Raw genomic sequence first — 26266 nt, 5'->3', positions numbered from 1 at the left:
TGAGAGGAAGAGGAGGAAATACATAGACCGACTGGAACACCCACGGTGTCACCAGGGCGTCCACAGCTATCGCCTGAGGGTCTCTTGACCTAGCGCAATACCTCTGTAGCTTTTTGTTGAGGCGGGATGCCATCATGTCCACCTGTGGCAGTTCCCACCGACTTGTAATCTGTGCGAAGACTTCCTGATGAAGTCCCCACTCTCCTGGGTGGAGGTCGTGTCTGCTGAGGAAGTCTGCTTCCCAGTTGTCCACTCCCGGGATGAACACTGCTGACAGTGCGCTTACGTGATTCTCCGCACAGCGAAGAATTCTGGTGGCTACCGCCATCGCCACCCTGCTCCTTGTGCCACCTTGTCGGTTTACATGAGCCACTGCAGTGATGTTGTCTGACTGAATCAGAACCGGTTGGTCGCGAAGCAGGGTCTCCGCTTGACGTAGGGCGTTGTATATGGCCCTTAGTTCCAGGATGTTGATGTGAAGGCAAGTCTCTTGACTTGACCACAGACCTTGGAAATTTCTTCCCTGTGTGACTGCTCCCCAACCTCGGAGGCTTGCGTCCGTGGTCACCAGGACCCAGTCCTGAATGCCGAATCTGCGGCCCTCGAGAAGGTGAGCGCTCAGCAGCCACCACAGGAGTGACACCCTGGCCCTGGGGGATAGGGTGATTAACTGATGCATCTGAAGATGTGATCCGGACCACTTGTCCAGTAAGTCCCATTGAAAGGTCCTCGCATGGAACCTGCCGAAGGGAATGGCCTCGTATGATGCCACCATCTTTCCCAGGACTCAGGTGCAGTGATGTACTGACACCTGTTTTGGTTTTAATAGGTTCCTGACCAGTGTCATGAGTTCCTGAGTTTTCTCTATCGGGAGATAAACCCTTTTCTGGTCTGTGTCTAGAATCATGCCCAGGAAAGGCAGACGAGTCGTAGGAACCAACTGCGACTTTGGAATATTCAGAATCCAGCCGTGTTGCCGTAACACTTCCAGAGAAAGTGCGACGCTGTTCAGCAACTGCTCTCTTGATCTCGCTTTTATGAGGAGATCGTCCAAGTACGGGATAATGGTGACCCCTTGCTTCCGCAGGAGTACCATTATTTCCGCCATTACCTTGGTAAATATTCTCGGTGCCGTGGAGAGACCAAACGGCAACGTCTGAAATTGGTAATGACAATCCTGTACCACAAATCCTAGGTACGCCTGATGAGGTGGATAAATGGGGACATGCAGGTATGCATCCTTTATGTCCAGAGACACCATAAAATCCCCCCTTCCAGGCTTGCGATGACCGCTCTCAGCGATTCCATCTTGAACTTGAACCTTTTCAGGTATATGTTCAGGGATTTTAAATTCAATATGGGTCTGAGCGAACCGTCCAGTTTCGGGACTACAAACATGGTCGAATAATAACCCCTTCCCTGTTGAAGGAGGGGAACCTTCACCACCACCTGTTGAAGATACAATTTGTGAATTGCAGTTAACACTATTTCCCTCTCGTGGGGGGAAGCTGGTAGGGCCGATTTGAGGTATCGGTGAGGGGGCATCTCTTCGAATTCCAGCTTGTATCCCTGAGACACAATTTCTATCGCCCAGGGATCCACCTGGAAGTGAACCCACTTGTGGCTGAAATTTCGAAGACGTGCCCCCACCGGGCCTAGCTCCGCCTGTGGAGCCTTAGCGTCATGCGGTGGATTTTGTAGAGGCCGGGGAGGACTTCTGTTCCTGGGAACAAGCTGTGTTGTGCAGCTTCTTACCTCTGCCCCTGCCTCTGGCAAGAAAGGACGCACCTCAGACTTTCTTGTTTCTTTGTGATCGAAAGGACTGCATTTGATAATACGGTGCTCACTTAGGCTGTGAGGGAATAAAAGGCAAAAAATTTGACTTTCCAGCTGTAGCTGTGGAGACCAGGTCCGAGAGACCCTCCCCAAACAATTCCTCACCCTTGTAAGGTAAAACCTCCATATGCCTTTTTGAGACGGCATCACCTGTCCATTGCCGAGTCCACAGGACCCTTCTGGCAGAAATCGACATAGCATTTATTCTAGAACCCAGTAGACTAATGTCTCTTTGAGCATCTCTCATATATAGGACAGCGTTTTTAATATGCCCCAGGGTCAACAATACAGTATCCCTGTCTAAGGTATCAATTTCCTCAAATAAGGTATCCGTCCATGCTGCTACAGCACTACACACCCAGGCCGACGCGATTGCCGGCCTCAGTAAGGTACCTGAATGTGTATAAATGGACTTCAGGGTAACCTCCTGTTTGCGATCCGCAGCATCTTTGAGGGTAGCCGTATCCTGTGATGGCAGGGCTACCTTCTTGGATAAGCGTGTTAAAACTTTGTCCACCCTAGGGTAGGATTCCCAGCGTAACCTGTCCGTTGGCGGGAAAGGATGCGCTATAAGAATCCTTTTGGAAATCTGCAGTTTTTTATCTGGAGATTCCCAAGCCTTTTCACATAACTCATTTAGCTCGTGTGAGGGGGGAAAGGTTACCTCCGGCTTCTTTTCCCTATACATATGCACCCTCTTGTCAGGGACTGGGGTTTCCTCTGTGATGTGCAACACATCCTTAATTGCTATAATCATCTAACGGATGGATTTAGCCAATTTTGGCTGTAACTTTGCATCATCGTAATCGACACTGGAGTCAGAATCCATGTCGGTATCTGTGTCAACAGTTTGGGATAGTGGGCGCTTCTGAGACCCTGACGGCCTCTGCGACAGAGGATCAGGCACGGGTTGGGACCCTGACTGTCCCGAGGCTTCAGCTTTTTCCAACTTTTTATGCAAGGAATTAACATTATCATTTAAAACCTTCCACATATCCATCCAATCAGGTGTCGGCACCATCGGCGGAGACACCACATTCATTTGCTCCCGCTCTGCTTCCACATAGCCTTCCTCATCAGACATGTCGACACAAGCGTACCGACACACCACACACACAGGGAATGCCCTCTCTGAAGACAGTTCCCCCACAAGGCCCTTGGAGAGACAGAGAGAGAGTATGCCAGCACACACCCCAGCGCTATAAACCCAGGAATAACACAGTAACTTAATGTTAACCCAGTAGCTGCTGTTTATATTGCTTTTTGCGCCTAATTATGTGCCCCCCCTCTCTTTTTACCCTCTTCTACCGTGTTCTACCGTGTATCTGCAGGGGAGAGCCTGGGGAGCTTCCTCTCAGCGGAGCTGTGGAGAAAAAATGGCGCTGGTGAGTGCTGAGGAAGAAGCCCCGCCCCCTCGGCGGCAGGCTTCTGTCCCGCTTAAATATGCAATTTTTTGGCGGGGGCTCATACATACATACAGTGCCCAGCTGTATATATGCTTAACTTTGCCAAAAGAGGTCCCAAATGCTGCCCAGGGTGCCCCCCCCCCTTGCGCCCTGCACCCTTACAGTGACCGGAGTATGTGTAGGTGTGTGGAGCAATGGCGCACAGCTGCAGTGCTGTGCGTTACCTCAGTGAAGAACACGGAGTCTTCTGCCGCCTGTGAAGTCTTCTTTGCTTCTCATACTCACCCAGCTTCTGTCTTCCGGCTCTGCGAGGGGGACGGCGGCGCGCGGCTCCAAGACCGGATGGCGAGGGTGAGATCCTGCATACCGATCCCTCTGGAGCTAATGGTGTCCAGTAGCCTAAGAAGCAGGACCTAGCTTCAGAGAGTAGTGCTGCTTCTCTCCCCTCAGTCCCACGATGCAGGGAGTCTGTTGCCAGCAGAGCTCCCTGAAAATAAAAAACCTAACAAAATACTTTCTCTCAGCAAACTCAGGAGAGCTCACTGAAAAGCACCCAGCTCGTCTGGGCACGGTATCAAACTGAGGTCTGGAGGAGGGGCATAGAGGAAGGAGCCAGTGCACACCAGAACCTAAATTCTTTCTTAAAGTGCCCATGTCTCCTGCGGAGCCCGTCTATCCCCATGGTCCTTACGGAGTCCCCAGCATCCACTAGGACGTTAGAGAAATAGGGGGCGTGATCATTTCACGTAATAAAAGTTGGCAGTTCAGCCCACAGACGATAAAACAGGGGGCGTGGGCAGCCGGCGGCATCACTGTTGGGGGCGTGCCCAGCACCTACGGAGGTGCTGAGCTTCCCCCAAGCTCTCTCTCACAGCGTGAATGGATTCCGCGCACATGCGCATGGCATCTTTACACACTGGGAGGGCAGGAAGCGAGCGGCTGTTCTAGAAGGCGCCGCAGAAAGGGCAGGGCGGATTTTGCCCTTAAAAAATCGGGCAGGGCGCGGCGCCCTGCTAAAACAGCCTAGTGTGAACACTACTGTTCTATTATATACACAGTAGTACTACAAAAGATATGTATTCAGGTTTTACAATTTATTGGAGGGCATGCACAAAAATATACAGAAATCATTAATATGGACTAGAAGAGGTATTGTGCCCTGGGCCTAGCTACACAGGGTAATATACAGTGTAAGTCTTACATTCCTTACAGTCCGAGTGGCATACAACAATGGAAGCTGGGACAGAAATGACATGTCTGCTTACGGTATGTTTTGGCTGGATTTTCCGAAATCATCGTCGGAGCAATTTTTTTTTACACTTCATATTATCTTTAGCTTACTCTAAGGTCACAATCTGCACAATATTTGTCCCTTTTGATTCTGGAAAATGACTCAGTTTTCTTTGAAAAAGATTACTGGTTAAATCCTTTAAGCAGAGACATGTCATAAGATACCTTCTGGTGCCAAAAAAATCTTTGTGCCCACTACTGGGAATGAGATTCGTAGCCAGAGACAGTTTATGTTGGCACAATATAGGCTTGCAAATGGGATTCTAGTTCCATAGCATGTCACTTATTTGAAAATATATTTGACATATGACATGCATATGTGGTATTAATTTTATAATATGGTCTCTCATTTAGTCATGTGACACTTTTTTAAAATAGTCTCATTACTGTAAACTGAAGATAAATGACTATTAAGCAGTGCAAAGGATATAATTTTAATAAAATCACAAGCAACTCATTGTGCTGTAACAAACTGTAACCAATGAGGCATTGGCTTTTATATCTATAAGTTGCACTAGTTTTGTCAAAGCTGGCAAAGAATAAGTTATCAATTAATTGAATAGCTTTGTAAAGAGAATATCCAACATTAGACTTTGGGGGTGATTCCGAGTTGTTCGCTCGTTATTTTTTTTCGCTAAGGAGCGATTAGTCGCAAACTGCGCATGCGCCAAGTAAATTAGCACCAAAGTTTGGTAATTTACTCACGGCGTAAAAAAGTTTTTTCATCACTCTGCTGATCGTAGTGTGATTGACAGGAAGTGGGTGTTTCTGGGCGGAAACTGGCCGTTTTATGGGAGTGTGCGGAAAAACACAGGCGTTCGAGTTGCAAAACGCAGGAGTGGCTGGAGAAACGGGGGAGTGGTTGGGCAAACGCTGGAAGTGTTTGTGACGTCAAACCAGGAACGAAAAGGACTGAGCTGGTCGCAATGGTTGAGTAAGTCTGGAGCTACTCAGAAACTGCGGGGTAATCGTTACGAGAAAATTAGCGAACCCTTCATTAGCAAATCTGCTAAGCTAAGATACACTCCCAGTAGGCGTAGGCTTAGCGTGTGCAATGCTGCTAAAAGCAGCTAACGAGCGAACAACTCGGAATCACCCCCTTTGTCTCTTACATAGTATTACCAGTTATTTATATAGCGCACACATATTCCACAATGCTTTACAGAGAATATTTGACCATTCACATCTGTCCCTGTGCCAGTGGAGCTTACAATCTATATTCCTTACCACATGTACACACACACACACATAGTATCATTGGACTGGCACCACAGGTATCAGGTGCTATTCATTACACATATCCCTTTTACATGAATGACTTTCTAGCTTTATTCTCCCAGACAATGAAGGGCTAAAGCAAATGTGTCTGCTCTAGTGGTGACACTGAAGTAACGGTGGGACTCTCACCTGACTGTAAGTAGTACTGGAGGGTGTTACTATGCAGCAGACAGTGCCTCACAAGAGACACATTTTTTAATTGTCAATAACCAATTTAAGTTTTATAGATGATCTACGTTATTATAGCTCCAAGACAAGTGTGCTAACATCCGTTACAATATACTACAAATATTTCTGTACTATTTTCATGAACCTGTAGGCACTGTGGATTACATTTAAAAAATGTAAAATAAAAAGACATCAAGTAAAATGCCATTTTAGCAATATTTATTTCTTGCATGATACTGACTCATTAAAAAAAATAAAAAAAATTTAAGATTACAATAAAATGTTTTTTAGCTTTACGACACCTGAAATACACCTATGGGTGATAAAGGAGGATATTTATCAAAGCTTGGAGGGACATGCATTGTCCCCGTCTACAGTGTGGTATGCAATTTTTTTGGATGCCCATTGTTTTATTGCACAATAGTGCAAAGTTTAGCCGCGTAAAATTGCTAAACCCACTAAAGTACTGGGCGGGATGTGAAAAGTGCTGTTTGGGCACCAAAACTGGACACTTTTTCCACATTTCTGCTCACCAGCATGGGGGACTGCAAGCAGAAATTAAGAAAGCATGCCCGTAGGCAGAAACAATTGAATAGCTGCCGGCGGTCACGGGTGCGGGGGAGTGCGATAACAATTGAATCATCCTTGAGATATTGATATCCCCCAAAGTGTGGTAACCAAAAGCAATCAGACTGTCCACCAGATACCTATTTGGTAACAGTTTGCTATAGGTTATTGCACATTGGTACTTTGTTAATAAATTTCGCCTTAACAATGCATTTATTCTTCTGTTGACACTTGATTCTACTGAATTCCTTAATGCTATTAATGCAGAAAATAATTCCTGCCACTATAAATATCTGAATAGTCAGGTGATTATTAGAATTTTATTAAGCAGGACTAGAGAATAACATTATAATGCTGAAATTATGCAATGATGTTTTATGATTGAAGGTTATGTTAGTGGAATCTATGGGAGGAATTCACATAGCCACACCGCTAATTGTCGCGCCTGATCTATTCAATCAGCAGGGTTTACCCTACACGCGAGTACCCACAGCCCCGATCGCGATTTCCCAGAGTCGGAATGGACAAGAGTCGAGGAAAAGTCCACATACAACACCAGAAAATCGGGTCGCGTGTGGGAAAACATCTCCCCCCATGCTGATTCCACAGTTTATGCGGAATCAGTGGGTTTCCGCATGTGAATCCAGATTTTTTGGCGCGGGAAAAAGGCTATTTAATTGGATAGCATTTCCCCCCTATATATACCGCTTTTTGAATATGTTAGTCTATTTAAGATGAAACTTACAAAAAAAAAAAAGTTTTCGCTGCCAAACTAGACTAGAATCTCTGAGCTGGTTATCATAAACCCATTAATATTTGAACCTCACTGCAGCACATTGAACTACATACAGTATTTACCCCCTCCCTACTCTTTTAGAACTCTAATGGGCCCTACACATATGGCGATGTGCCGCCGAGGTGCCCGACGGCCGATACGGCCGACGGGCGACCCGGCGGCGGGGGGGCAGTGACGGGGGGAGTGAAGTTTCTTCACTCCCCCCGTCACCCGGCTCCATAGACGTGCAGGCAAATATGGATGAGATCGTCCATATTAGCCTGCATGCACAGCCGACGGGGGACCAGCGATGAACGAGCGCAGGGCCGCGCATCGTTCATCGCTGGAGCCTCCACACTAAAAGATATGAACGAGTTCTCGTTCATTTATGAACGAGATCGTTCATATCTTTCAAAAAATCGGCCAGTGTGTAGGGCCTATTTGAGGAAGAAACAATTACTTGTGGTACAGTACCGCGTTTGAAAACGGGAGTTAATGCCTGAGGCTATTTAATTAGACACCTGACTTCTCCAAATAGTCTAGTTAACACACGTTAAAGTACCATGTTAACAGGCATTAACACAGGTTATTGGGTGTTTACACACAGATTCCGTGGAAAATTCACAGATTTGTGTGTTAACAGTGTCATGGGACCCATTAATCCCTGAGTTATCAGGAGGTGGGGAAAAAATCCCAGATGACTGATGGCTTTGGGGTCAATTGAATAACCCCGGTGGATCAATTATATGTGGTAATCTATGGCAGTTTAATTTCAATATATGATACATTTTTATACATGGCCATAATATGTGAACATATGAAGACCTGAAGATTGCACCCATATCAGCTTGTTGAACTTCTCATTCCAAAACCTTGGCCATTATTTAGCTGGTTCCCCTAGTTCTGCCTCCACTCTTCTAGCAATGCTAATGTTTGGCTATAAGATTACATGGATGTGTACTAGTTAGCACTGGCTGAGGCTCAAATGGCCAAACACACTGATTAAAAGGGGTGTCTACATATTTTTGTTCATGTAGTACAAACAGTGTGTGTGACTTAGGAAGATCTCCACTTTCACAGCAAACATTTTTGCAGCAAAAATCAGCTACACAGAATGAAAGAACCCATCAAGATGCTGAATGAGGGAAACCTGGTATACACATTTTGGGGAATAAAAGCACCATCATACGTGTAAACTTGGATAATTATATCTGTTATATAAAACTAGTAATGACAAGCTTTCCAATGACTCTAAGCCAGAGGCGGCCAGACTTTTGGAGTCGGCGATCTACTTTGAAAGCTAAAAAGCTTTGGTGATCTACCTAGGAGGAATAATAGCGGCGCAAAAAAAGGGCGTGGCATAACAAAAAGTGGGCATGGTATAACAGGAATTGGGCGTGGTATAACAAAAAAAGGGACGTAGCCTTGCTGCACAGAGTGTAATGACTGCCTCACACGAAATAACACATTGGCCCCCACAGGTAAAAACCTCAAACACATATGCCCCCACAGTGCCAGATACACATGCCCCCACAGTGCCATGTGCCCACAGTGCCAGATATGCCCCCACAGTGCCAGATACAGATATGCCCCCACAGTGCCATGTGCCCACAGTGCCAGATATGCCCCCACAGTGCCAGATTACAGATATGCCCCCACAGTGCCAGATATGCCCCCACAGTGCCATGTGCCCACAGTGCCAGGTATGCCCTCACAGTGCCATGTGCCCACAGTGCCAGATATGCCCCCACAGCGCCAGATTACAGATATTACCCACAGTGCCATGTGCCCACAGTGCCAGATATGCCCCCACAGTGCCAGATACAAATATGCCCCAACAGTGCCAGATATGCCCCCACAGTGCCAGATATGCCCCCACAGTGCCAGATATGCCCCCACAGTGCCATGTGCCCACAGTGCCAGATATGCCCTCACAGTGCCAGATATGCCCCCACAGTGACAGATATGCCCCCACAGTGCCAGATATGCCCCCACAGTGCCAGATATGCCCCCACAGTGCCATGTGCCCACAGTGCCAGATATGCCCTCACAGTGCCATGTGCCCACAGTGCCAGATATGCCCCCACAGTGCCAGATATGCCCCCACAGTGCCATGTGCCCACAGTGCCAGATATGCCCTCACAGTGCCAGATATGCCCCCACAGTGACAGATATGCCCCAACAGTGCCAGATATGCCCCCACAGTGCCAGATATGCCCCCGCAGTGCCATGTGCCCACAGTGCCAGATATGCCCTCACAGTGCCATGTGCCCACAGTGCCAGATATGCCCCCACAGTGACAGATATGCCCCCACAGTGCCAGATACAGATATGCCCCCACAGTGCCATGTGCCCACAGTGCCAGATATGCCCCCACAGCGTCAGATTACAGATATGCCCCCACAGTGCCATGTGCCCACAGTGCCAGATATGCCCCCACAGTGCCAGATACAGATATGCCCCCACAGTGCCATGTGCCCACAGTGCCAGATATGCCCCCACAGTGCCAGATTACAGATATGCCCCCACATTGCCAGATATGCCCCCACAGTGCCAGATATGCCCTCACAGTGCCATGTGCCCACAGTGCCAGATATGCCCCCACAGTGCCATGTGCCCACAGTGCCATGTGCCCACAGTGCCAGATATGCCCCCACAGCGCCAGATTACAGATATGCCCCCACAATGCCATGTGCCCACAGTGCCAGATATGCCCCCACAGTGCCAAATATGCCCCCACAGTGCCATGTGCCCACAGTGCCAGATATGCCCCCACAGTGCCAGATTACAGATATGCCCCCACAGTGCCAGATATGCCCCCACAGTGCCAGATATGCCCCCACAGTGCCATGTGCCCACAGTGCCAGATATGCCCTCACAGTGCCATGTGCCCACAGTGCCAGATATGCCCCCACAGTGCCAGATATGCCCCCACAGTGCCAGATATGCCCCCACAGTGCCAGATACAGATATGCCCCCACAGTGCCAGATATGCCCCCACAGCGCCAGATTACAGATATGCCCCCACAGTGCCATGTGCCCACAGTGCCAGATATGCCCCCACAGTGCCAGATATGCCCCCACAGTGCCATGTGCCCGCAGAGCCAGATATGCCCCCAGTGCCACATATGACCCCACAGTGCCAGATATGCCCCACATTGCCAGATATGCCCCCACTGAGCCATGTGCCCACAATGCCAGATATGCCCCCATAGTAGAGCTCACCGGAGTGGAGAGCGCAGCCCTGCTTCTCAGTCTAATCTCCAGCGGTGACGGCAGCGTGTATAGCTCAAATCAGGCGCCGGTCCGCGAGCTCTCATTGGCTAACAAACCGGCACCTGATTTGAGCTATACACTCGGCCGTCACTGCCGCAGACCAGACTGAGGAGGCAGAGCGGCAGGCAGGAGAGGTGCGGCTTCGGGTGGCTGGGCGGCGGATCGCGATCAACTGGTCGCATGTCCGCGATCGACCAGTTGATCGCGATTGACTGTTTGGCCACCCCTGCTCTAAGCCATAGGTTCTCAAACTCGGTCCAAAGGACCCAACACAGTGCATGTTTTCCAGGTCTCCTCACAGAATCACAAGTGAAATAATTAGTTCCACCTGTGGATACTTTACAATGTGTCAGTGAGTAATGAATACACCTGTGCACCTGCTGGGTTACCTGCAAAACATGCACTGTGTGGGGTCCTGAGGACCGAGTTTGAGAACCTGTGCTCTAAGCTGAAGAGGCCACATCAGTCAAGTCCTGAAATAAGTATTACATTTCACCTGTAAGATAAAATATGTGAGGCTGTGTATGACACTTTGGCAGGTGTTTCTGCGATACCTGATGTTCTATTTCCAAATCTACACTTAAATCAAAGCACCTACAGATTTGTCAGCATAAGGCGGCTGTCATATAAGCGTATCAGTGGTTCCATTTACTTCTAAATGCAGCATTATTTCATACGTTTACTAATGATTAGGCAAGGTTAGTATTGTACATTGGTCATGTACCTCAAAATAACTTTCATTAATTTGCAAGCAATCTGACCTACCAAACACTACTGTTTTGTTCAACACAATGGAGGAGATGTATCAAGCCTTTGAGAGTGATAAAGTGGAGAAGTTGCCCAACCAATCAGCTTCTGTCACATTATAGATTGTGCTAGATAAATGATAGATAGAAACGGATCGCAACTTCACTTTATCTCTCGTGAAGGTTTGATATATCTCCACTAGAGAATGTCCTGGTCAATGCTGTTCAACCTGACTATAAAATATAAAAAATATAAACAAATAGCAAACTAACGTATACAATGTGTATAGAATGTCGAGCAACACCTGCTTGTTTGTATGTCAACGGATTGAAAATATATTTATAAATAAAAACCTCAAACTATGTATTAGATTATATGGTAGTTAATGTTTGCGGCAGGATGTAATGCCGCCCAAATCCGGTGGCCGCACGGGATGACAGCCGAACTCGGACATTTTTTTAAAGGGGCAATTACTTACAAGGCATGGTTTTGCAATGTGATTGCCCCTTTAAAAAAACTTCCAAGTTCGGCCGGCATCCTGCACAGCCGCTGGACTCAGGCAGCATTACATCCCGTCGTTAGTGTTGAATAGTTGGATTACTAGCCATTATGCAGAAATATGAAGTTACTTAAAACTAAGAGTTGAAGTAATTATTATTATTATTATTATTATCCTTTATTTATATGGCGCCACAAGGGTTCCGCAGCGCCCAATTACAGAGTACATAAACAAATAATCAACTAGGAAAACAGCAACTTACAGTTGGCTACAATATAGGACAAGTACAGGGTAAATAAACATAGCTACATCAGCAGATGACACTGGAATAAGTATCAGGTGGCAGAAGACTGCTGGATTTGGTGCAGCTGAAGATTATTAAAGTAAGAAAAGGGTAAGCACATGAGGGAGGAGGGCCCTGCTCGTGAGAGCTTACATTCTAAAGGGGAGGGGTAGACAGACAGGGGTGACACAATTGGGGTACATAGAGAGTGTAGAACAGAGGGTTAGGATGAGATTTGGCTGGGTTTGGTGAAGAAGTGGGTCTTGAGAGCCCGTTTGAAGTTTTGTAGAGAGGTGGAGAGTCTGAGAGGGAGAGGTAGGGAATTCCAGAGAAGTGGTGCAGCACGTGAAAAATCTTGGAGGTAGGAGTGGGAGGAAGTAATCCGTAGGCAGGAGAGTTGGCGAGCATTAGCAGAGCGAAGAGGACGGGTGGGAGTGTAAAGCGAGATAAGATCAGAGATGTAGATGGGAGAGGAGTGGGTGAGGGCTTTGTAAGCAAGTGTGAGAAGCTTGAAATGGATTCTGAAAGGGAAGGGGAGCCAGTGAAGGTCTAGTAAGAGAGGAGAGGTGGATGTAGTGCGTTTGGTGAGGAAAATGAGCCGGGCAGCAGCATTGAGGATAGATTGGAGTGGAGAGAGGTATTTGTCAGGAATGCCAGTCAGGAGGAGATTACAGTAGTCCAGTCTGGAGATGACCAGTGAGTGGATAAGAGTCTTAGTAGCATCCTGGGTCAGAAAGGGTCTGATCCTGGAAATATTTTTTAGATGAAAACGGCAGGTTTGTGAGAGGTGCTGAATGTGTGGTTTGAAGGAGAGGGAGAAGTCAAGGATTACTCCAAGACAGCGCACTTGTGGGGTAGAGGAGATAGTAGTGCCATCAATAGATAATGAGATTGTAGGAGGTGAGGTTATACGGGAGGGAGGGAAGATGATCAGCTCGGTCTTAGACATGTTAAGTTTAAGAAAGCGCTGGGACATCCAGGAAGAGATAGCAGAGAGACAGTTGGAGATACGAGTGAGGAGAGTAGGGGAGAGGTCTGGAGAGGAAAGATAGATTTGAGTGTCATCAGCATAGGGATGATATTGGAAACCAAAAGAACTAATGAGCTTACCTAGTGAGGACGTATAGAGAGAGAAGAGAAGAGGACCAAGGACAGAACCTTGGGGTACCCCTACAGTTAGTGGAAGTGAGGGGGAGGTGGAGTCATGAGAGGAGACAGAGAATGAACGGTCAGAAAGGTAGGACGACAACCAAGAGAGGGCAGTGTCACGCAGACCAATGGAGTGAAGGATTTGCAGTAGGAGAGGATGGTCCACAGTGTCAAAAGCAGCAGAGAGATCAAGTAGAATAAGTAGAGAGTAGTGTCCCTTAGATTTAGCAGCATGGAGGTCATTGCATACTTTTGTAAGGGCAGTTTCAGTGGAGTGGAGAGGACGGAAGCCAGACTGGAATGGGTCAAGTAGTGAGTGTGAGGAAAGAAAGGAAGTAAGGCGGTTGTAGACAATACGCTCAAGGAGTTTGGAGGCAAAAGGGAGGAGAGAGATGGGTCGGTAGTTGGAGAGAGTGTTTGGATCAAGGGTAGGTTTTTTAAGAATAGGAGAGATGAGTGCGTGCTTGAAGGCAGAGGGGACAGTGCCTGATGAGAGGGAGAGATTGAGAAGGTGGGAAAGATGGGAACAAGCAGAAGAAGAGAGGCAGCGGAGGAGGCGGGAGGGGATAGGGTCAAGTGGGGAGGTGGTGAGGGGACAGGAACGAATGAGGTCCATGACTTCCTCTCCAGATGCATGGGAGAAAGATGACAGAGTTGGTGCGAGGGATGGGGAGGGTTGGTAAGGGATGGGAGAAGGCTGGTTACTGATGGTCTGGTGTGATGTGATGTCCTGACGTATGGAGTCAATTTTGGATGTGAAGTAAGTGGCAAAGTCAAGAGCAGAGAGTGAGGAAGGGAGACGAGGTGGAGGTGGGCAGAGGAGTGAGTTGAGAGTGGCAAAGAGGCGCCGGGGGTTGGAAGACTGGGAGGAGATGAGGTTCTTGAAGTATGACTGTTTAGCAAGAGAAAGGGCAGCACTGAAGGATGAGAGCATAAGTTTGAAATGGAGGAAATCTGCCTTAGAGCGTGATTTCCTCCAGTGTCGCTCAGCAGTACGTGAGCATTTTTGCAGATATCTGGTGCATTTGGTGTGCCAGGGTTGAGGTGTTAATTTGCGAGGGTGAATAGTGGTTGGTGGAGCAACAGAGTCAAGAGCAGAAGTAAGAGAAGCATTGTATGTGGAAGTGGCTTGTTCAGGGCATGAGAGAGAGAGAATAGGAGAGAGAAATGAGTCAAACAGGGAGGAAAGGAATGTGGTGTCAATAGCTTCAATGTTACGCTTAGTGATGGTAGCCTTAGGAGGTAGAGATGGGGAAGCAGAGAGAGATAGGTTAAAGGAGAGCAGGTGATGGTCAGAGAGGGGAAATGGGGAGTTGGAAAAATCAGAGATATCACAGCGGTGAGTGAAGACCAGATCCAGTGAGCTCCCATTCACATGGGAGGGTGAGGAGGTCCACTGGGAGAGACCAAGTGAGGAGGTGAGGTTAAGGAGTTTAGACGCAGGGGATTGTGTGGGGATGTCAATAGGGATGTTGAAATCACCTAGGATAATGGTGGGAATGTCAGAAGAGAGGAAGTGGGGAAGCCAGGAAGCAAAGTTGTCGATGAATTTGGAAGCAGTGCCAGGGGGGCGGTAAATGACAGCTACTCTAAGATGGACTGGTTGGAAGAGGCGTATGGCGTGGACCTCAAATGTAGAGAATATAAGGGATGGTTCTGGTGGTATGAGTTGGTAGGAGTAACTAGAAGGTAAAAGGACCCCGACACCACCCCCATGGCGACCCCCAGGTCGGGGTGTGTGTGTGAATGTGAGGCCCCCAGCAGAGAGAGCAGCAGCAGAAGTAGTGTCAGAGGGCGTAATCCAAGTTTCAGTAATGGCTAGTAGGTGTAGGGATTTGGAAATGAAAAGGTCATGAGTGGGGACCAGTTTGTTACAAACAGATCTGGCATTCCAGAGTGCACAGGATAGGGGGTATAAATCTGTGGGAGAGATGTGAATGAGATTATCAGGGTTGCTGTAGCGATGAGGTGGGATTAACTTTGAGGGCAGGGATGATGAGAGAGTAGTGATGGTACGAGTGCCTGAGCTAGGAGGGGTAGGAGAAGTAATAGTATTTTTTTAATCAATAAACAAGAAGGGTGGGATGTAATGAGGTCAGAGTTCAGCAGATGTGTGGGATGCTGATCAAACTCGGACGTCCAAGTTCGGCCAGCATCCTGCACGTCCGCATCCCGCCCAAGTAGTGCAGAATAACCAAATATTGCACGAACAAAGTCAGCAGATGAAGTCCAGAAAATGAACAATGTATGAATGAACAAAGACTAAAATGAGACACCTGTCATGATTGGTTTGGTTGAGAAGTTTAAAGCTTGTTTTAACGCATTATACATTTCTGAAAAAGTTTGTCCTCATTTACAAAGTACATTGCAAAATGCTTTGGTTTTGTTCTCTTTGCACTAAGACAGTCCCATCCAGCATTCTTAAAGGTACAAAGCTATGCCCCATTGTTAATAAACACCTTCCCAAACCGGAAGTGCCCCTACTTTAGTAACTATAGTAAATTCATGTGACCAGGCAAAATATGGTACAGTTACTGGAGGATTCACTAAAACTTATGATAGTAAGATGTAAAAGTGGATATTTATTTTCTTTTTTGCTGCTGCTCAAAAAACATCTAATCATGTCTTAAACATTATAATACACTAATTGAGTCATAGTTTTCGGAAACCATCAAAATAAATATAAATTATAATATTGTTATTTATTTGATTAACAGTAGTAAGTGGTTTCAAAACTATGTTTAAATTAAAATAGTGTTTTTGAGAATTACTGGGCAGATTTATAATCGAGTGATAATCTTGTTTTCCCTCGTTGCGAACGATTAATGGTGCCCCAGCCAATCAGCTCCTATCATTTTTCAAACACATGGACAATTAGGAGGTGATTGGCTGGAGCACCATCTATCATTTGCAACGAGAGAAACCAAGATTATCACTTGAAGATAAATCTGCCCCTATATTTGTTTTGAATTTACCATAATCACTCTACTGTTTTCTAATCAATATTTGTAATTAATATTATTATTATTTTGCTACTACTTTTGCTTACACTACTATATATACCCGAACAGGAAAAGACCTGAAACCTGAACATAATGTAAACACTGTTTCTCAAAGATAATATCTTAATAAGGAACGGTTTTCTATATGTCTTTAAAGAAATTAATTGCACCATGTCCATAAACGGGGTGCATCTCACAATCAGTACTAGCAACAAGTGAAATCTAGTGTAAATTCTGTCTTCTCAGCTCACAGTAGCAACACCAACCAGAGACTCCAAAAACTTCACCAACCGGAATGTCTCCACTGAAGGGTGTTCTCTGAACAGCACATTTTCTAATAACTGTTACACACGTAACAGGCAAAAGCTGCTGTATCGAACATAACTAAACCCTATCTATTAGGTGATATTTCCATTCGAGAATAGTTATTGTGTTCTCACGGGTTTATGCAATTTTACACTGCTCATGGTGTATGCAGGTTGAGTATCCCATATCCAAATATTCCGAAATACGGAATATTCCGAAATACGGAATTTTTTGAGTGAGACTGAGATAGTGAAACCTTTGTTTTCTGATGGCTCAATGTACACAAACTTTGTTTAATACACAAAATTATTAAAAATATTGTATTAAATGACCTTCAGGCTGTGTGTATAAGGTGTATATGAAACATAAATGAATTGTGTGAATGTACACACACTTTGTTTAATGCACAAATTTATTACAAATATTTGCTAAAATGACCTTCAGGCTGTGTGTATAAGGGGTATATGAAAGATAAATGTATTCTGTGCTTAGACTTAGGTCCCATCACTATGATATCTCATTATGGTATGCAATAATTCCAAAATACGGAAAAATCCCATATCCAAAATTCCTCTGGTCCCAAGCATTTTGGTTAAGGGATACTCAACCTGTAATACATTTCACAGTCACAGCACAGTAACCTGACTAACACTTAGCCAATATAACTGGAAAATAAAATTGGCTCTACTACAAAGAGAAACTTGAGCTGTACTAGTCAATCGAGTGTATAAAAATATTTAAATAGAAATACAGGATATATGTAGATTCCATTAATGGACCCTTTGATATACGTATGCATACTGCTTGTGGAAAACAGGATACCTCTCATGACACCGTCTTTGATAGTTTTAGAGATCTACAGTATTGCATAAAGGTGTAGAGATTGTATGTTCAGCTAGCACAGAACTTATACCTTCCTATGGTTCAATTCAGCTTCAAAGAGTAATTATTAGAAGTTAGTTCTAAGACAAAGTTCTAGATTTACTAATCGGCAGACCCTGATATTTAAAATAATATTAACTAGATAACTAGTTGTGTTTTGCATGTACAATTACTGCCATTGTTAATTTGTGGGTCAACACTGCAGAGAGTCAACAACTTGCAAAAGTTACATAAGCCAAAGCTGCATTAACACTTTGTACAGTTTCAGAATGAAAAATCACTAAATTGCAACCTGTCCTTAGGCTTCATTTCCATTCTCCTCCTGAGAAGGATCCAATCTCTGCATGTGTGTCAGCCCACGCATGCTCAGATAGGACTCCGGGTCATAAATACGGAAGTCCTATCATCGCAAAGGCCTTTGGGATTTTATTCAAGCATTAATAAATGCTGATATCTGGTGGATCACCCATATAATTGTATACTGCTTGGCCAGATTAATTTCACCAATTAACATCTCTCAGAAAAGCAGAACATACAATTTATTTCTATAGAGTTCAATATTAATATATAACTTGATATATTACTTTAAATATAAGCTCTTACTCACAAAGAGTATTTCTAAATTGCCGACTGATAGCTAAAAGATGTCTGTCATAGTCCAATCCATGCAGTCAGGCAGACGTGCAACTTACTGCATGTAATGCGCTGTAAGGAACCCCAGTAATATATGACAGGAGCCCATCTAAGCAGCAGGATTTGTACAAAATGAAAGCTCCTTTACAAACTTTTTTTTTTTAAATAGATTTTTATTTTTAAAAGTTCGTACTTGGTCATCAAGTCGCAGATCCCTGCTTGTGAGAAGTCAATATACCTTGTAACGTCACTTGTCTCAGGAGTTAAACAATGAAATGTGTAATGAGTATGCCAGCCTTCTGAGAACTGCAATTTCAAGGTCACATAAAGGTATAAAAATGCTCCAAGATATTGTTCATACAAACTGAATTTGCGCTAGTGTCTCTTTAAAGCTGTGATGGAATGCTCGTAACACTCCATCTGTTGCTCCTGAAGCTCAGGAACAGCTGGAGTGCTGCTGACCGCCCATCCTTGCAACAATACCAATATCTATCATCCTTTTCTATTCTGAGAATATGGTTAGTTTTAGCAGCACCAATTATAGCTCAGAGTAAATCAGATTTCGCTAAAATGAACTTACAGGTTTAGTTACGGTATTCTTCTGTCTCAGGATGTCTAAGAAGACAACTAATCTTGCAGGTCATGTCACTGGAACAACCAACCGTGATGTCTGAGGGCTGTGTCCTTTATATTTCCATGAAATGCACAGGCAGCTGAAAAGAAAACATACATTGGTAACTGGAATTTAAAAGCCACAAGAATGTAAAAATATATATTCCAAAGAAGTCCTACTTGCTATAAGCAGTGGTTCTACTCCGTTTGGGTTCACACTCATTCCTTATCAGTGGAACTGCTCATCACTATGCAACTTTGCAGCTTTACAAGGACAGTCTATTTCCTCCCCCATACACAGCAAGCCAGGAATAACCGTATCATTAACTAGATCTGTCAGGCTCAATCTGCTGTTCCAGGCAATAGAATTATCATACGTAGAACTACACAGATTATGATTTGAAGCAACAGTCAACGTCCACTTGTACAGTGACATTATGGAATATAATATAGGGTACCTATACTGGGAGTCTCTAAGCCCCACTTATGGTAAACTGTGCAGGCTCCATCCACATCACACTGCCTGGAGTTCTAACAGGCACTGTATTAGACAACTTCCTATGTCGGAAGTCTAGTGATGGGGTTTATTTACAGATGATGATGGACCCATTGCTTATTTTTTGGAGCTCATTTCCCATCACGCATTTGAAAAGAGAAAATTAATCAGGATTACGCACGATGCTTTTAATACATGGTTCAATAATACTAATAACAGCCCAGTTTATGCTTGTATCCGGATGATAGGTCGACACCAAATGGTCTATATTCATATGGTCAACATGGTCAAAAGGTCGACATGATAATAGTCGACACAGCATATGGGTCAACATTCGCTTTTTATTTTTTACATTTTTCATACTTTACCATACACATGGACTACAATTGGGTAATCTGTGCTGAGCGCAGCGGTAGCGGAGCGATGCACTTTGCCCGAAGCATTGTGAGCCATTCAAGGGGACGCATTACACTAATTGGGGATCCATGTGCTGGAAACTAAAAATTGACACACAAAAAAACCATGAAAAATTCATGTTGATCTTATCATGTGTCGACCATTTACATGCCAAGATTTTTAATGTGTCGACCTTTTCACATGTCGACCTAGACACTATCACCTATTATATCATAAACGTTTATACTTTTCCACACTGTGAAGTATAGCCCAACCATGTGCAGAATATTGAAGGCCTGCGCGTGTGTGTGTGTGTGTGTGTGTGTGTGTGTGTGTGTGTGTGTGTGTGTGTGTGTGTGTGTGTGTGTGTGTGTGTAATTGGCGCCCAAGAATTATTTTAAAAAACTGAATTTAATCACATCATTCACTAGAATTAACCAATGATAAAATATAACATTTCATAAGATGTAGAAGTAATCAGTAGGTTCCAATACAAATTATTTATTATTTTTTAAATTCATAAAGGCGACATCAGTGTCCATATACAGAATACTCTTTGGTAAATCCGCCCCCTACCAACATGTAATCGGGGTCAAGATAGGCACAAGTGAGCAGATATTTATTTTACAATCTCTTCCTTCTATAAGTGTAGATTGGAGGTCACATCAAAAAGACAGATTACCCAACGCGTTTTATCTCGTGCCAAGACTTCATCATGGGTATAGCTACAATAGTAGAACATAATCTTTAGGACATTTGCTCAAATATTGACACATTAATAAACTAAAAAACAGAAAATTGAAACACAACCGAAAAACAGGCTCATGGGACTACAGACAAAAATTGAGGAATTGGAATATAGAAGAGCCTGTGTCTGCATTTTATATATATATATATATATTAGAGATGAGCGGATTCGGTTTTACTCGGTTTTACTCGGTTCTCAAAACCGAATCTTATTGGCTATCCAAAACATGTGACATCCGTGAGCCAATAAGATTCGGTTTTGAGAACCGAGTAAAACCGAGTAAAACCGAATCCGCTCATCTCTAATATATATATATATGTGTTAAATAAAACAAATTCAGAGGACGCACATTGATGTCTAATTACAATTCAATATTCTATCAGCAACTGAATACAATGACGACAATAAAGTTTATTGTACAATTCAATTTGATCATTCATAATACATTCATAACAAATAGATAAAATAGACAGACCCCTTTATAACTGACAGATTTTGGGGGTGCTGACGTTCATAAGAAGAGAATTACTCTCTGTGCCCAACGTGTTTCGTCCTTATACGGACTTCATCAGGGGAAATCACTTTAAAGAGAAAGCTCTGTTGAAAGCACCATCCATATAGAGTACAAAAGGTCCTCAAATGGTGAGGAGAAATCACAATTGGTCTGGAAGTAATAGCACTACTGGTAATTTAGAGGGGCTAAACTAGACCATAGAGATGAATCAGTGGAGTCAATGGTCAAAAGTCCTTAAAATGGACCATAATTAGTTTGGTGCAAAATATATACCGAGTGTGTATATATATATATACTATATATATATATATATATATATATATCCCCATAAAATATTGAAATATTGAATTGCGTATAGGGAATAGATAATAGAGCTCATTGTTTCTAATAACACCATACTAACTTGCACCTGTAATCAAAAGCATTTGTGCTTTGTAGACGGTTGTTCAGCACACTGAACCTTGACCTCAAGTGCAAGCTCTGATCACCCCTGCTCTACACAAACTAAATATCAGAATAAACTAATCATTTCTTTTTTAGATTCTATAATGTGTTCAAACAGTAACTTATTGTTTTGCAATTAGTGCCATAACAGGACACCCGTATGCACTGTGTTGGGTCCAGCCCTAAATCCGTGATGATATAATGTCATGCCCAGGAGGGCGGAGCTGCTGGCTCTTGGAAGTACAGCACTGCTCGGACCATCCTAAAGATTAAACCAGCAAGACTGCACCAGCTCCGGGGCCTGCGTGACAACAACCCTTGCACACCCCTAGTTACGGCCCTGTTCACAACAACAAAGGAATTTGCAGGGATAATAAGCACACCATATATGTATTTTATAAACATGTGTTTGTAGTAGCACTAATCAGGGCCGTATTAACCATAAGGCTGACAAGGCTGAAGTCGAGGGGCCCTGCAGGGACTAGGGGTCTATTTACTAAGCCTTGGATGGAGATAAAGTCGCTGGAGATAAAACACCAGCCAATCAGCTCCTAATTGTCATTTTTCAAACCCAGCCTGTGACATGGCATTAGGAGCCAAATGGCTGGTGCGTTATCTCCAGCTACTTTATCTCCATCCGAGGCTTAGTAAATAGACCCCTAAGGGCCTGTAATTTCTTTCTGCTAAGGCACTGTAACCTGCGCCCTAGGACTCCGATGGTTAAAGCCACTTTGCACTCTGCGCCATAGCAAGGCACAGTCGTAGTCAGCTGAAGTTTGTTTTGAGACAAAGGGGAGGGGAGGGGGGGGAAGGACTGCAAAAGTGAGAGTTTCCTTTAAATATTTAAAAGTAAATGAGGACTGTCCAGAAGTGAAAGCAGAAGCCAACGGAAGCAAGGGGACTGCCCTCACTGTTACCTTTTACCATTAGCCTTGTGTTCCCTATTGTTGACTCTATGTTATGTAATGGATTAGGGATTTTCCAGTCATTGCCCCTTGGATGAAGAAATAAAGATACTGCAGATAATGACACCATTGTGTGCAAGGAAAGCACATGCCTCTCTAAAAACCGCACTTCTCTCATAAAAAGACATATTGTACTGCAGCATAAATTACCTCTTCAGTTCTTGGCAAACCTGTTTCACATTTCCTCTTACGGCACTTTCATACTTTTACTAATGACTGACACAGGTGTGGCCGAGGCTGGTTATGGCCGGGGACGCGTCACAGCCTTAAATCGTGGCACAAGGCAACAGGAACCGTGGAAAGGGAAAAGTGGAGGACTCAGAAAAAGAAAGCACAGTGCTAAAAAGATTCTTTTTGCTTTATAGCATGCACTTTGCCAATCTGCATGTCATTTGGCAGAAAATGCAACTTGTACTGTATAAAGCAAAGCGTTCTGCAAAGTGTCCCTAAAATATATGTCATATACGTGTTATCTTATGAAGCATTTCAAATACAGTATGTACTGTAGACATGTTCTGCCTACAGTACACATTAACATTTATCCAAACGAAAGGATGGTTTATTATGTACATATAATCACTGGAATTACTGCGTATCAAGTAAACTGTAAATGCAGGTACATCTACATTATCACTAGATATCAATACTCAGAGCTATATAATCTCCATCTCTAAAATACAAATGTTCTTTTTGGACCCCATACTGATATGGTTGTGTCTATGTTAACTTCGTGATCAGGACCTGGAAGTGACAGCACGGAAGGGCAGGAGAGAACTTCCGCCCTTACAGCACCGAAATGTTTTCTCCGTTCTCTGTTCGTTTAAGGTTATTTTTTGTTTTCTATACACCATTTGGACGCTCGCCATGCTTCGGGCTCGGTGTCTCGCTTCGCTCAGCACAGGTTACTATTCCAAATAGTTTGTGACATGGACCCAGGGGGTTATGGGAAAGGTCCTCTCCACGAAGAGAAACTAGACGCTACCATACTGATACACACATTTATAACACACTGTTCAAATTGGAGATTTCAAGGTTTACCATCAATGCCTGCATTTGGTTGGCTGTCTAGAGGTTGATGGCTAATGGCTGGACAGTCTGTGCCTCTTGCTTTGGTTGTAATTGTTGTTGTAATGAGTTTCGCGTTGCCAATATTTTTCATTCTCTTGTCTGAGACATATAGTTGCTACACATTGATCGTTCATGCCTTCCATTAAGGCTCTTACGTTCTCTGTTTTTTGTGTGTTTTTTTACTGTGTGGGAGGAGTCTACTATGCTTGGCCGACAGTTGGGAATCCAGCACCCAGCATACCGGCGCCGGGATCCTGACCGCCGGAATGCAGGCAGTGGGGAGAGTGCATAAGAGCCCCTTGCGGGCTCACTGCGCTCACCACGCGGCGGGCACGGTGCTATTTATTCTCCCTCCAGGGGTGTTGTGGACACCCCAAGAGGGAAAATAGTTGCCGGTATCCCAGCGGTCAGGATCTCGGCAACGGTATGCTGTGAGCCGGGATCCTGACAGCCGGGATATCGAGTGCCATCTGTGTGGTAGACATTCTGATTATGCAATAAAGCAGTGGTTCTCAAACTGTGTGCCGTGGCACCCTGGGGTGCCTTGGGACACTTGCAGGGGTGCCCTGGGTTGGTGGTCCAGGACCTTGTTAATTTATGGTCAATATAATAGGCAAAACCAGTGCTGGTGGCTGTCAATCACAAAAGACATGGACAAACAGAAGCAAATACTGTCTCTCACCACACAATTGAACCTAAGGATGACATATAATCACAATTTACTTAATTTAATATTTTTTCTAATTTTATCAAGAAACTTTTGGCCTATGGGTGCCATGAATAAAATTCTGATTCTCTTGGGTGCCATGATTCCAAATAGTTTGGGAACCACTGCAATAAAGTATTTACTTACTTTAGGACTGATCACAGAACGCCATGCACACACCAAGTCTGACACTAAACTGACCACCGTATGTAGGTAAGGGCAATGATCCCTTTTGCAGGGTCAACAAATGAAGTGGATATTTCGGATCTAGCAGTAGTGTAAATGATTACATTGCTCATGCACGCTTCTCCCACAGACTTTACACTGGAACTTTGCTGCTCCGCAACACCCGAACCGTTGCTCCAATCTAATTATTCACTTTGGAAGGCACAACTACATGGTAAGACCTTTATTTTGATACCTTAATCATATTTTTACATGCAGCCATTCTTTCAAAATAGGTTTCACAGTAAAATTCCTTATAGAATTAATATATAGATTACAAGCTCATTATAGTAAGACATAGATTCCTTATTAATGAACTGTCTATCCACTTGGAATCCTAATATATGGCTGTACAAACTTTACCAGTAACTATAGGTGGTGGCTTGTCTACTGGATCCAATATCTTCTTCAGGCCTCTCTTCAATAGACATGATTTTTTGAGCAGGATTTAGCCTGTAAGCTTATTTTCATATGTGCAACCCTCTATACGAATGATACGGTATACAGTATATACACTTTAAGATATGACCAGATATTTAGAAAAAAATGCTCTTTAAAGCGTTTATTCTTTCTTCAAACAAGTAGAACTAAAAGTATAAATAAAAAACATAAGTTCCAGTCATGCATAAGGAACAAATATTGATCTACTAAATGTACTATGTGACTGTGTGCATAAGCACTGGTACCAGGAAAATCTCAGGGTACATCACAAAGTACCAGCTGTTTTGACACTCTTTTTTTTTTGTTTTTTGTTGTTACCTTTTACTGTCGCCAGTCAGTAAAAAAAAGATTACCTTGGACCAATCAGGGCAAAAGTCAGAGCAAGCATCTTGACAGCCTTCTCACCCTAACCATTTCACACTATGGTGCATATTTATTAATTATCGGGTTTTAGACCAGATAATTAAAATTTAATATCACCGTTTATTGAGGCAATAAGGAACTAAGAAACACCTGTCAGAACCGGAAAAGTCCTTTAGGCCCCCCCTCTCTCAGGCACTCCACATAAGTCTGAGCACATAGGGGTTCAATCCGAGTTGATAGTAGCTGTGCTAAATTTAGCACAGCTACGAGCCGCTTTCCTGACATGCGGGGGACGCCCAGCATGGGGCTAGTCCGCCCTGCATGTCAGTCCGGCCCCCCTCGCAGAAGTGCAAAGGCATTGCACATCGGCTGCTCGCTCCCTGGCCCGCAGCGGCTGCGTATGACGTCACGCAGCCGCTGCGGCCCACACCCCGTTCGGTCCGGCCATGCCTGTGTTGGCTGGACCGCGCCTACAAAACGGCACCGCCGTTTCGCCCCCTCCCGCCCATCAATCACCTCTGCCTGTCAATCAGGCAGAGGCGATCGCTGTCCTGCTATGGCCTTCGGCCGACCAGCATGCGCACTACGGCGCCAGCGCATGCGCAGCAGGGACCCGTTCGCTCTGCTGCGTTAAAACGCAGCGAGCGTACCGGTTCGGAATGACCCCCATAGTGACTACCGCACTTTGTAGTCCCGTAGGATACACTCATTAGGCTGGCCACTATTGGTTGACATGCATTAGGTCTACATGGTCACTAGGTCGACATGGCAAAGGCCGATACATTAAAAGGTCGACATGAGTTTTGGTGGGGGGGGGTTTAAACTCATTTTTGGAACTTTTTCATACTTTACGATCCATGTGGACTACAATTTGGAATAGTAACCTTGCCTGAAGCATGACGAGCAAAGTGAGCCATGCGGGGGGACATGCAGCACTAATTGGGGTTCCCGGTCACTTTACAAAGAAAACAACACTTAAAACATATAAAAAAAACTCATGTCGATCTTTTTCCACATCGACATAGTGACTGCGTCAACCTATTTCTGTGGTCAACCTAATGACTGTTGACCTAGTTACTGTCGACCCTATGATCCACACCCGTCTCGTAGCAGGGGGTGGGATGAAGGATGAGTGAGGGTGAGGACGCATCCTTTTACCGCCTCTGTCCTGTGCACGTCTCTGTACCACTG

The 26266-nt window shown here is 44.6% G+C and overlaps 1 protein-coding gene across 4 annotated transcripts in view; it reads right to left on the bottom strand.

Annotated features, from left to right (window-relative positions):
* The window catches only part of HIVEP2 (HIVEP zinc finger 2), a 356839-nt gene that overhangs the window by 262592 nt on the left and 67981 nt on the right, over window positions 1-26266 (bottom strand). For 3 of the 4 annotated variants that reach the window (XM_063917491.1, XM_063917490.1, XM_063917492.1), the window contains exon 2: window positions 18678-18810. The gene's annotated coding sequence lies outside the window, so the exon portion shown is untranslated. Of the gene's footprint in view, window positions 1-18677; window positions 18811-18889; window positions 18935-26266 lie in introns of those variants that run through there. The other variant, XM_063917493.1, reaches the window with a different exon arrangement.

Source organism: Pseudophryne corroboree, chromosome 4 (assembly GCF_028390025.1).
Source record: "Pseudophryne corroboree isolate aPseCor3 chromosome 4, aPseCor3.hap2, whole genome shotgun sequence".
Taxonomy (NCBI): Eukaryota; Metazoa; Chordata; class Amphibia; order Anura; family Myobatrachidae; genus Pseudophryne; species Pseudophryne corroboree.
Note: the sequence above shows the minus strand (reverse complement) of the source record. Positions and strands in the feature narration are given on the sequence as shown.